This window comes from Carcharhinus amblyrhynchos, chromosome 32, assembly GCF_965287045.1.
Source record: "Carcharhinus amblyrhynchos chromosome 32, sCarAmb.v2.hapA, whole genome shotgun sequence".
NCBI lineage: Eukaryota > Metazoa > Chordata > Chondrichthyes > Carcharhiniformes > Carcharhinidae > Carcharhinus > Carcharhinus amblyrhynchos.
This window is the reverse complement of record NC_137355.1, coordinates 9048271-9061338: the sequence shown is the minus strand read 5'-3', so window position 1 is coordinate 9061338 and position 13068 is coordinate 9048271. Positions and strand designations below refer to the sequence as shown.

General features: G+C 41.7%; 1 protein-coding gene and 1 long non-coding RNA gene across 3 annotated transcripts in view; one reads left to right on the top strand and one right to left on the bottom strand.

Moving 5' to 3' along the window:
- LOC145360729 (fibrillin-1-like) overlaps nucleotides 1–13068 on the top strand; it is a 407592-nt gene that overhangs the window by 43733 nt on the left and 350791 nt on the right. The window lies entirely within an intron of this gene.
- The window catches only part of LOC145360731 (uncharacterized), a 73865-nt gene continuing 65422 nt past the window's right edge, over nucleotides 4626–13068 (bottom strand). Inside the window, exon 4 of the long non-coding RNA XR_013889766.1 lies at nucleotides 4626–7109. This is a non-coding gene — a long non-coding RNA (uncharacterized LOC145360731). The remainder of the gene's footprint in view (nucleotides 7110–13068) is intronic.

The following is a 13068-nucleotide window of genomic DNA, read 5'->3' as shown; positions in this document are numbered from 1 at the left end:
TTGGACCCTTAAAGGATGAGAGGGGGGGACTTAGTGGTGGGAGATGAGGAAATGGGTGAGGCTTTAAGTAAGTTTTTTGCCTCGGTCTTCACAGAGGAGGACACAAATAGTTTGCCGGATCTTAAAGATAGAAGGATGGTAGGAGTTGAGGGCCTGAATGTGATTACTGTCACTAGAGAGGTAGTGCTTGATAGACTAATGGGACTGAAGGTGGACAAGTCCTGGGGACCGGATGGAATGCATCCCAGGGTTCTGAAAGAAATGGCAGAGGTGCTAGTGGATGCCTTAGTAATTATTTACCAAAATTCGCTGGATTCCGGGGAAGTGCTGGAAGATTGGAAAACGGCTAATGTTACGCCACGGTTTAAAAAAGGTAGCAGACAAAAGGCAGGGAATTATAGGCCAGTTAGTTTAACGTCTGTAGTTGGAAAAATGCTTGAATCCGTCATCAAAGAAGAAATAGCGAGGCACTTAGAAACGAATGGTTTGATCGAGCATACGCAGCGCGGATTCGTTAAGGGGAACTCGTGTTTGACGAATTTATTGGATTTCTATATGAGGATGTGACTAGTGCGGTAGACAGAGGGGAACTGGTGGATGTGGTGTTTTTAGATTTTCAAAAGGCGTTTGATAAGGTGTCTCATAAAAGGTTGCTACAGAAGGTTAGGGTGCATGGAGTTGGGGGTAAGGTGTTAGCGTGGATAGAGGATTGGTTGTCTAATAGGAAGCAGAGAGTTGGTATCAATGGGTGCTATTCTAATTGGTGGTTGGGCCTCAGCTATTTACCATTTATATAGATGATCTGGAGGAGGGGAATGAGTGTAGGGTGACGAAATTTGCTGATGACACGAAGATGAGTGGAAAAGCAAATTGCGTGGAGGGTGTGGAAAGTCTGCAGAGGGATCTGGATAGGCTGATCGAGTGAGCGAGGACCTGGCAGATGGAGTATAATGTTAGCAAGTGTGAGGTTATCCACTTTGGCAGAAATAATAGTAGGAGGGATTACTATTTAAAGGGCGAAAAGCTGCAGCATGCTACTGTGCAGAGGGACCTGGGGGTCCTTGTGTATGAGTCGCAAAAACCCAGTCTGCAGGTGCAGCAGGTGATTAAGAAGGCAAATGGAATGCTGGCCTTTATAGCGAGGGGGTTAGAATATAAAAGTAGGGAGGTCTTGCTGCAACTGTACAGGGTACTGGTGAGGCCGCAGCTGGAGTACTGTGTGCAGTTTTAGTCGCCGCACTTGAGGAAGGATATATTGGCCTTGGAGGGAGTGCAGAGGAGGTTCAGTAGGCTGATAGCGGAGATGAGGGGGTTGGACTATGAAGAGAGACTAAATAGACTGGGTCTGTACTCATTGGAGTTTAGAAGGATGAGGGGGGATCTTATAGAGACATATAAGATAATGAAAGGGATGGATAGGGTAGAGGTAGAGAGATTCTTCCCGCTTAGAAAGGATAGCAGGACTAGAGGGCACAGCCTCAAGGTAAGAGGGGTGCAGTTTAGATCAGAGTTGAGGGGGAACTTCTTCACTCAAAGGGTGGTGAATCTCTGGAATTCTCTGCCCGTTGAAGTGGTGGAGGCTACCTCGCTAAATATAGTTAAGTAGATAGGTTTTTGACAGACGAGGGAATTAAGGGTTATGGGGAGAAAGCGGGAATGTGGAACTGATCCACTTCAGATCAGCCATGACCTTATAGAATGGCGGGGCAGGTTCGAAGGGCTAGATGGCCTACTCCTGCTCCTATTTCTTATGTTCTTATATCAGTATCAAGTGATGCCATTTGGAATGAAGAATGCACCAGTTACTTTTCAAAGGCTAACTAAACAAGTTATTAATGGACTATTAAACTATGCTGTCTGTATGGACAGTGTATTGGTCAAAAGTGACACTTGTGAAGACCATGTCAAATACTTGCAGCTATTTGAAAGAATTACCAAAAACTAACTGAGCGGGAAATAGTCTGAAAAGGATGTTGGACAAGGCATTTGTTTGAGACATGATGTGGTGCAAAGTCGCATATTGCCGCGAGCAGCTGAAGTTTAAGCTATTATGGATTTTCTTGTTCCTAAAACCAAACAAAAGATATTGTGGTTCCACCGAATGTGTGAATTTTACAGAATTTTGTCATGAATTTCAGCTCATTAGCTACTGTATTAACAAACTTCATAAAGAACAAAGTCAAATATGACTACAGAATCTTGTGAGACCTCCTTCAAGAGATTAAAGGTTGTCTTAATAAATGTTGGCTGCTCTAAATTTCAACATTTAAGATGGTGACTGATGCTAGTGATGTGAACATGGGAACCATATTATTTTTAAAGTTTATTAGTGTTATAATTGTCATAAAATGATGACTGCATTATTGAGCTTTCTGTTTAACTTTCGTCTTACCTGAACCCTCTTTTTTTTTAATTAATTTATGGGATGTGGTGTCAGTGGCTAGTCTAGCATTTATTGCCCATCCCTAACTGACCTTGAGAAGGTAGAGGTGAACTGCCTTCTTGAAACGTTGCAGTCCGTGTGATGTAGGTGTAACCACATTGCTATTATTAGAGAGAGTGTTCCGGGATTTTGACCCAGTGACAGTGGGTCAGATATATAGTTTAAAGTCATCTCTATAGCTCTAGGCATTTATTTTACCAGGGCACTGGTCCCAATGTGGTTTAAGAGAAGTTCATATCAATGCAACCATTCTGCTTTACCCAGTGTAGCAGTTCCATTGGCCCATGCATTGAAACCCATTTTGTCCACACCAATCTTGATGCATTCATTCATCTCTCTGATCTCAGAAACCCTATGCCAATTTGCTCTTGGCTCAGTTAGTAATTCAGGCTTATTATTTTTGTTATTTTGATTTTTAATTTCTCCTCACTGTTCTGATTCCTTGATCAGAACCTCATTGCTGGTATCTACCTGGACCTGAATAAATGTATCGTTCCTCTCCCACTCCCAAGCTCCACTCCGCTCATGGGAGTTGTCCTAACTCTGGCAACACAGCCTTTGGGAATCATGTTCTCTGCTATGAAGAACAGTATCTATCTCCCTAACTATATTGACCCATAATCCTACTTTTTTTTTTACCCTTCCAACTTGAGTTCTTCCTCTGTATTATTGTCCTGTGGTCAACTTACTCATCTTCTCCTCAGTCTCTGCTTTCACCCACACAGGCTACTACCTATTGGACAAGTGTTAGGGCTGAAGTTCTTCTAGTGCTATTTTCTGGATCCCCCCATATCTACTTCACTTGTCACACCCTTCTGTCCGTGACCACTTGAGAGGTGTGACTGCTCACAGGTAACTTTCTTCCTCCCTTGATACATCACAGCACCTGAAGCTTGGAGCTAAATTTATCAACTCTGAGCCAAAGTTTCATGAGCTACAGATACTTTCTACAGATGTGATTGCTATGGATTGCAGGGGTGTCCAGTAGCTTCCTCACACTGCAGTTGAAACATAGTATTATTAAACTGACTAAATTTTGAAATATCACTGTGTTTAATTGTGGTTGTATTAAGTAGTTCAGCTGGTTAAGGTATGCAAACTTAATACACTACTTCTATCTCCCCAATTCCAGTGAAAACTACTGCACTGGTTTAGAGGAAACATGTGAAACTCACTAACCATTCACTAATAAGTGCTCATAGATCTTGGGTTTTGATTTCTCTCGCTCCTCTGAGTGCCCTTATCTTGCAAAAGAGCAGAACAGTACCTCTTCCCTCACTTTGAATTCTGTCACTCACCTCAGTCCCATGTTTGGTACATTGTGGAAGCTGTACTCTACTTCTTCAAGAACTGACAGATTCAATAGGAAACTTGATAAAGCAGTTCAAATTATGAGGGGCCTGGGCAGTGTAGATAAGGGGGAAGTGTTCCCATTAGTGGAAGGGTTGAGGACAAGGGGACACAAATTTGAGAATCAGAAGCAACATTAGGAAAAAGTATTTTTGTGTAACAGTTGGTTAGGATCTGGAAAGCACTGCATGAAATTGTGTTGGAGGCAGATTGAAATGTGGTTTTTAGAAGGGAATTGGCGATTATCTGAGCCAAAAACATTTGCAGTGTTACAGGGAAGAGATGGGAGTGTGGGGTTTGCAGAGAGTTTGCTTGGGCAAATTGTGCTGATTGGTCTCTTGTGCTTGTATTCTATTGTATACTTGAAGGCATGGAAAAGCCATTTCTAAATATTATGTTCAAATAAAACTGTGGGATTAGGACAATAGGACCATTTTCAGGTTCCTAAAGAGTACATTTAAGTTCACTGCTCATCATACCTGTGGCCCCTGACTGCCGGTGTGCTGTCTCCTCCATGCCCCACCAACGCGTCTTTCACTGTCATTGATCTGCTCCCATCTGCCCTGTGTCTTGACTGTTGCCAGTCTCCACCTTAACCCATGCATTGGTTGTTGATGACTGTCGCAACGTGCTCCCCCCATGCCGTCATCCGTCCTGCAGCCCACTTGTTCTTCCCGCTGGCCCCCATCACCCCTGCTGCTTGGTGCCCCCACCGCCCTGCCCACAGCCTCCTGATGCCTCCGCTGCCCCTGAGCTCTCTGCCCTTATAACGTTTGGTAGCGTTTCCAGGCTGCCACCAGGTGTCCTCTTTCCATGAGTATTAGGCAACATATTGTATTTATTCATCTAACCGCAATGTGTAAATCATTTTATTTATTTGTATATGTAACTACAGCATGTTATACATAAAGGTTTACTATATTTCTGTCTCCTAGGTTTGTGAGGAACGCAAACATAAGATCTATCTACCTCCTGTCGGTTGCATGCTTTATTTATGTATTTAATATGCCAACAGTATACAAATATACTTGATTTGCTATGGTTGTTCATACAAGGTTTATACTGTATTCAATTCAACTTTGCAGCACTCATTCATTTACTGATGGTGCTATTGAGAATAGAATGCTGACTTCAAGCTATTAAAAATCCTAGGTTAGAAATATCTTTGATTTCAAAAATTAAAGTTGCCTTTAATTTCTTTATGGGCATTTTTCTGAGAAAACTATTTTTCTAGTTAACGGTGAAAAGAATAAAGATTTTTTTCCTCAATGAAGTCATAAGCATATTTTCTAATGTCTCCGATTTAGCTAGAAATAATAAACAGAGGAAGTAGTTCTGTTACAGGAACAATAGATAGCCTTTATGTCACATGTTTCATATCATAAGTTGGCCCACTTCCTTCATGAGTATTATCAAGCAAAATTTGAAACTGAAACACACAATTGGCTAAGTTAGGTCAAGGCGATAGGTTTCTAAGAGTATTTTAAAGGCAGAGTGAGAGTTGGAGAGGTTAATGGAGGAAATTGTAGAGCTTGGGCCGAGGGGGTTGGAGGTATGGCTGTGAATGAATTAGGAGAGGGCATACATTGAAGGAGTGGATTTTGGAGGATTGTTGAGCTAGAAATGGCTACAGAGATAGGGACGTGTTAGACCCTGAAGAGATTTGAAAATGAGGGTGTTAATATGAACGATATGCTTTGTCTGTATAGCATGCAAGAAACAATACTTTTTACTGTGTTCCAATATATGTGACAATAAATCAAATTTTAAAAAAAGGAATAGAAGGGCTGTCCCATAATGAGAGTCTGGTAACTGAGCCTCTATCCTCTGGGGTTTAGAATGTTTTGGACAGCATGTGGCAGAGAGGTTAATATGCTTATAGACTGTTTCCTCCCACAGTCCAAAGATGTGCAGGTTAGGTAGATTGGACATGATGAATTGCCCCTTGATGTCCCAAGATGTGTAGATTAGGGGAATTAGCCATGGTAAATGTGTGGAGTTATGGGATAGTATGGGGGAGAGGGCCTGTGTAAAATACTCTTCAGAGTCGGTGCAGACTTGACGAGCCCTATGGCCTCCTGCAGGGATTCTGAGAAGAATGAGAATTGATCTAATTGAAACACAGGATTTTTCAGGAGTTTGACTGGGTAGATACTGAGAAGTTGTTCCCCCTTTCTGGGGAATTAAAAATACGGGCATTTTTAGGACTTGAATGAATAAAATAAAGAGATGTGGGGTTCTCTGGCTAGCCAACGCTTATTTCCCACCCCTAATTGCCCTTGAGAAGATGGTGGTAAGCTGCTTTAATTGCTGCACTCCATGTGGTGTAGATATACACAATGCAGTTAGGGAGAGAGTTCCAGGATTTTGACGATGAAGGAAGAGCAATATATTTTTAAGTCAGGGTGGTGAGTGGTTTGGACATGAACTTCCAGGTAGTGGTGTTCCCATGTATCTGCTGCATTTGTCCTTTGAGATGGTAGTGGCTGAGGGTTTGGAAGGTGCTATCTCAGGAGCCTTGGTGAGTTAATGCAGTGCATCTTGTAGATGGTAAACATTGCTGCTACTGTGTGTCAGTGGTATTAGGAATGAATGTTTGTGGATGGGGTGCCAGTCAAGCAGACTGCTTTATCCAGGGTAATGTCTAGCTTCTTGAGTTTTATTGGAGCTGGAGTCACCCAAGCAAGGGGAGTGAGGAGGTGAGTTACTTGCTGCAGGATTCCTGTTATATGCTCTTGTAGCCACAGTATTTATATGGAGTGTCCAGTTCAGCTTCTGATCAAATGTAACCCCAGGATGCTGATAGTGGGAGATTCCTTGATTGTAATGCCATTGAGTGTCATGGAACAATAGTTATATTCTCTCTTGCTGGAGATGGTCATTGCCTGGCGTGTAGTATGACATTATTTGCCACTTGTCAGCCCCAACCTGAATATTGTCCAGGTCTTGCTGCATTTGGATACATATTTGAGGAGTCATGAATGGTGTTGAACATTCTGCAATCACTCCCACTTCTGACATTGAGATAAAAGGAAGGTAATTGAAGCAGCCAAAGATAGTTGGGTTTTGGGGACTACTTTGAGGAACTCCTGCAGTGATGTTCTGGAGGTGAGATGACTGACCAACAACAACAACCATCTTCCTTTGTGATAGGTATGACTCCAACCAGCGGAGAGATTTCCTCCTGATTCTCATTGATTCCAGTTTTCCAAGGCTCTTTGATGTCAAAAACAGTCAAATGTGGCGTTGATGTCAAGGGCACTCACTCTCATCTCACCTCTTTAGTTCCACTTTTTCATCCATGTTGGAACTAAATCTGTAATGACATCAAGAGATGAGTGACTCTGGTTGTACCCAAACTGAACATCAGTGAACAGGTTATTGCTAAACAAGTACCACTTGATAGCTGTATTGTTGACCTCCTCCCTCCCTTTACTGAGGGTAGACTCATTTATCAGGTTAGATTTGTCCTACCTTTTGTGTACAGCACATACCTCGTAGAATCTCAGAGTTCCTACTGCTTAGCATGAGGCCGTTTGGCCCAGCGAAACTGCACCAACTGTCCGAGAGCATCTTACCAATGCCCATTCTCTACCCTATCCTCCAACTCCTTGCATCCACCATGGCAAATCCACTTAACCTACACAAATTTGGACACTAAAGGGCAATTTAGCATAGCCAGACTACCTAATCTTTGGACTGTGAAAAACTACAGCACCTGGAGGAAACCCACACAGACATGGGGAGAATGTGCAAACTCCACATAGTCATCCAAGGCTGGGGTCAAACCCCGGTCCCTGGTACAGTGAGGCAATAGTGCTAACCTCTGTGTTACCGTGCTACTTGGACACTATTCCACAATGCTGGATAGATGTCAATAATGTAGCTTGGATGGGGACGTGGCCAGTTTTGGAACACAAGTCCTGTTGCTGGATTATTGTCAGGGCCCATTGCCTTTTCAGTATCCAGTGCCTTCAGCTGTTTCTTAACATTGCATGGAGTAATTGAATTAGCTAAAGGCTGGCATATGAGATGCTGGGAACTCCAGAGGAGGCTAAGATTGCTGCATATGTTTCATCCTTATCTTTTGCACTGTGCTTTGGTTTCCCCCCATATTGAAGATGAGGATATTTGTACAGCCACCTTCTTCAATTAGTTGTTTTATTTGTCCAACACCATTCACTGCTGCTTGTGGCAGGACTGCAGAGCTTAGACACCATCTGTTGGTTATTAAATCATTCAGCTCTGTCTATTCCTCACCTGTTATGCTGCTTATATGTTGTAGTTTGATGTCTCATTTTCAGGTATATCTGATACTGCTCCTGGCATGCCCTCCTGCACTCCTCATTGAACCGGGATTGACCTGGCTCGGTGCTGATTGTAGACTAGGGTATATGCTGGCCATGACGTCGTATATGGTTGTCAAGTACAATTCTGCTGCTGCTGCTGATGGCTGACGGCGCTTTTTTCTCAGTCTTGACTTGCTAGATCTATTCAAAATCAATTCCATTTGGCATGGTGGTAGTGCCACACAATACATGGAGGGTATCCTTTATGTTAAAATTAGATCTCCTATTCACAAGAACTGTGCAGTGGTTGTCCCTACTGATATTGTCATGAACAGATGTATCTCTCCTGCCAGTGGGAATGGGCATATCCCAGGATTGTGATGGTAGCATCAGGGGTATTATCTGTCACGTATGACAGATACCGTGGGTATGACTGTGTGTACAGGCGGAACAGATGGATCTTGGGGTACTTATTCACAGAACCCTGAAGGCAGCAGAACAGATGAATGAGTAATTAAGAAGATATATGGGACACTTGCTTTTATCAGTCGTGGCATCGAGTATGAGAGCAAGTAGGTTATGTTGGAGCTTACAGAACTCTAGTTAGGCCACAGCTGGAGTACTGTGTGCAGTTCTGATCACCTCACAATAACAAGGATATGATTACATTAGGGAGGTGCAGAGGGGATTCACCATGATGATGCCTATGATGGAACATTTGAGCCACAAGGAGAGACTGGATAACCTTGGATTGTTTCCTTTAGAGCAGAGAAGGCCAAGGGGTGACATGATTGGAGTGTGTAAGATTGAGGGTATAGACAGGGTGAATTGGAAGCAGCTGTTCCTCTTGGTTGAGGGATCAATCATAAAAGGCATAGTTTTAGGGTGAGGGACAGGAGGTACAGAGGGGATTTGAGTAAAAATGTTTTCATTCAAAAGGGTGGTGAGAACCTAGAATGGACTGCCTGGGGAGGTAGTGGAGGATGGAGACCTTAAAATCTTTAAAAAGTATTTGCATGAGTACTTGAAGCACTATGATATTGAGGGATATGGGACAAGTGCTGGAAAATGGATTAGTGCAACTTTGGTAGTTATTGTCAATGCAGACTTGAAGGGCCGAAGGGCCTTTTCTGCACTGCACGACTCTGACTCTATGCCAGACTGTTACTTGACTGTTTTGTGAGACAATTCTTCCAATTTTGGCACGAGCCCGCAGATGATAGTTAGAAGGATTTGACCAATGTTGACAAGGCTAGGTTTGCCAGGTTGTCCGTCTGGTTTCATTCCTTTGAGACTTTTTGGTGGTTTATACAACTGAGTGGCTTCCTAGGCCATTTCAGAGGGTACTTAAGAGTCAACCAGATGGACAGATCTTTGGTCTCCGAGGAAATCTAAGCATATTGGGAACCTGTGGAAAAGTAGAGTTGAGGCTGCAGATTCAAATATGATTATTTGAATCATGGTGTAGGCTCAATGGATCATATGGTTTACTCCTGGTCCAATCTCCTCTTGTGCTCTCCATTTGTGTGAGGTCCTATCAACAATTTCCCATATGGAAATAATGTCTTTGTATTAGTAAGTGAGGTTGTAAGGAAAATAACAGTCTTGTTTTCAGCAGCTGACCATAGAACATCATAGCCTCCCTACAGTACAGAAGGAAGCCATTCGGCCCATCAAGTCTGTACCGACCACAATCCCACTTAGGCCCTATCCCCGTAACCCCACATTAGGGTCAACTTATCATGGCTAATCAACCTAACCTGCACACCTTTGGAGTGTGGGAGGAAACTGGAGCATCCAGAGGAAGCCCACGCAAACGTGGGGAGAATGTGTAAATACAGTGATCCAAGGCTGGTATTGAACCCGGGTTCCTGGCGCTGTGAGGCAGCAGTGCTAACCACTGTGTCACCATGCTGCTAATAATGTATACTTCTTTATCAATTTTTGCTCATGTGCTTATATATAATTTTGTACTCATCTCACATCTTGGCCTTCCTAAATGAAGGTACAGTGATAGTGTTCCATCTGTTCAGCAGTCTAATATCAGTAACCCAGTTATAATGTATTGAACGCTTTCTTGTACTATTTGACCTGATACATAGCTTTAGTAGTTGGTTTTGATTTAATACTCTTTATGATAAAACGGAATGTGGCTATGAATATTTGCCTGCCAAACCAGTGCACGTTCTTTTCTATTTGCAAATTTATCAGCTAGATTTTTTCCACCTATGTTATATTTGCTGTTTACTATTTCCACAGCAAAAGTCAACATTATCTGCAAAGAATAGAATTGTAGAGGTCTCGCTGACTAAAACAAAACATCATTTGAAATTTCATTATGCGAAGATAAATTTTTCAAATATAGTTAATTTAATGTTGTGTGACTGTTAAGATATAGCTTGTCCAATTTTGTTTTGTTCCAGATCATAGTAGCTTTTATTGTTTTGCTGGTCTCTTTTTAATCCAATGCAGTTGTTTCCCACTTCTAATCCATAGAACTTTTTAACTCTGATTATGAGCAGCTGCAAACATTGTAGTTTGGCAGGAATTATTCAGAATTAATGTAAGAGTCATTAATAGGTTCCAGTTCTCTCAAATGTCAGTGATGGCGTTAGTAAATTGATGTATTACAAAGTACATACCTGAAAGTTGTTAAGGCTGTGCTGTTGTGCAACATGCATACTTTTTTATATAAATAATAAAAATGCATCCTTCAATTTCATCTTACTACCATAAGAGCTGTTTGAATGACTAAGCAGAGATTGCCTGATAAGTTTATTTTTCATAAGGAGCCAGATCTAAAATCTTTGATAGAAAGATAGGCAGTTGCTTACCATAGCTGCCGCTGATCATTTTACAATGTATTGTTCCAAGATACATGAGCAATTTTTAGAATTTTTAATTGAAATTGTTTCAGGAGTTTCTTTCATTGTTAAGAAAAGAGTTAAAAAATTTTTAAAAAATGAGGGCAGAGTTAACACTTCTGGTTGATAACTTTTTGTCAGATGTGAAACAACTCAATCTATCTCCCTCCAGATTCCTGCCTAGCCTTGCTGAGTATCACTGTTTTTATTTCAGATTTCCAGCATTTGCAGTTTTTTTGCTCATGGAGAAAAGCTGAATATCTTTCAAGCACATACTAAGTTAAGCGAGTGAAATCACTGGCTCTACCTTAGCACATCTATTGAGGAAAAAAATCTACTTCCAGCATCGTAACAGTATATAATTTTTATCTCCTGTCTCTGATGTGGAAGTACAATCAAAGTGTTGGTTGAATTTTGCATGAATAAATACTTGCTGACTTCTGTCCTAAATTATCCTTTCACTCAATTTAGCTACCTGTAATTCCAAGAATCTTAGGAAAGATATTTGTTAATGCTGGCACTTGAAAAAACTAAGGACAAAATGGAGTTAATTGCCAGTGGCAAAGCCAAAATATGATCCTCAGAATTCGTAGAAGCTTTGGATTATATTGGATTAAATTACTGTTGCACTAGTCTATTCAAAAATTTTTCTGTTTCAGATTCCAGCATCAGCAGCAATTTGCTTTTACCCTTTTTATATTTGTTGCTTCTAGGTGAAAGTTAATAAAACTTGCCCCTCTTCAAGACATTTTTTTCCTTCTTTGTATGCCCGTAGAACAATCCTTTCTGAGAAAATACATACATTTGTGTAGATACGTTTCTTCATTGGGCCATGTAGTATTATTAGTTATTCATTTGACCTTTTTCCACTTGGCCCCTTCAGGGTGCTCCTGACTGCATCAAGGAAGTGCTTTCAAAGCATAGGAAGCTTGACCTGGTTTGATCTACAGAGTGACTTGATTGCCCATAGTCTAGACTTCATGGGGACTTTGCAGATCCTTTTATGGGTCATATGTTTCTAGTCATCATGGACACACATTCTAAGTGGTTGGATGAACACATCATGAGCAACATTACAGCTCCCATTATGATAGAAAAGCTAAGCCAAGTTCTTGCAACTCGGAGTTTATTGGATTCTCTTGTTTCTGATAACAGTATAACGTTTACGAGTAATTTGTTCCAAGAGTTTATGCAAAGTAGTGGAATTTGCCATGTGCGTACTGAGCCTTTTCATCCAACTACAAATGATTGGCCGAGTGAGCTGTTCAGACAGTGAAAGAAGGATTGAGGAAATAGGCAGGTGATACTTTTGGAACTGTGCTCTTGAGGTTCTTGTTCCAGTATTATATCACAAACAACAGCAGAGCTCTCTCCAGCTGAATTACTGATGGATAGAAATCCAGAGCATCATCTGGATTTGCTACATCCTGCTCTTTCTTTGACATTTGAAAGAAATCAGGTAATGCAGGAGAGTCATGACTACCATGCTAAGGAGATGCATTTCAACCTGAATGATTGTGCCTATGTAAAGAATTTTGGCAGTAACTGTTGTTTGCCGCCTGCAGTAATTTTCAGCTGAAGTGGTCCAGTATCTTCGGTGACCAATGGAAGAGTTGCTTGAAGACCCCAGAATGTCTCATTCATCTACACCATGACTCAGAGACAGCAAAAGTTCCAGATAACACAGGAGGAAATGCTGTTTTGGACATTCGACAGGAAATGGTTCTTGACGTACAGAGGCATCCAGTATTTCTCTACTTCGAGAGAATGAGGGGCATTCATGCACAGATGCTCAACCTATTCTTCTGCCCACAAGTACATCTCCACTGAAACAAGCCACACAAGTGTCTGCTGAGTCACCTGTGGTACTGCACAGTTGCAAAGCTCCTGAAAGACGGATATATAGTTGAGACATATGTTCCTTTTCCTAAAGGGGGGTCAGGGTTTGAAATTGAGGAGAAGTGTTATGACAAGCAGTTTCTTATTTGAATGTTAATACCCGGCTGTAGTGGGTGTGAGCATGCACGAGATCAGTGGTAGCATAGGCTTTCACAGCTGTAGTCTTACCATGAGACTGAAAGACTGACTGCCTCCAGTTCCAAGCCCAGACTGTACTGTATTT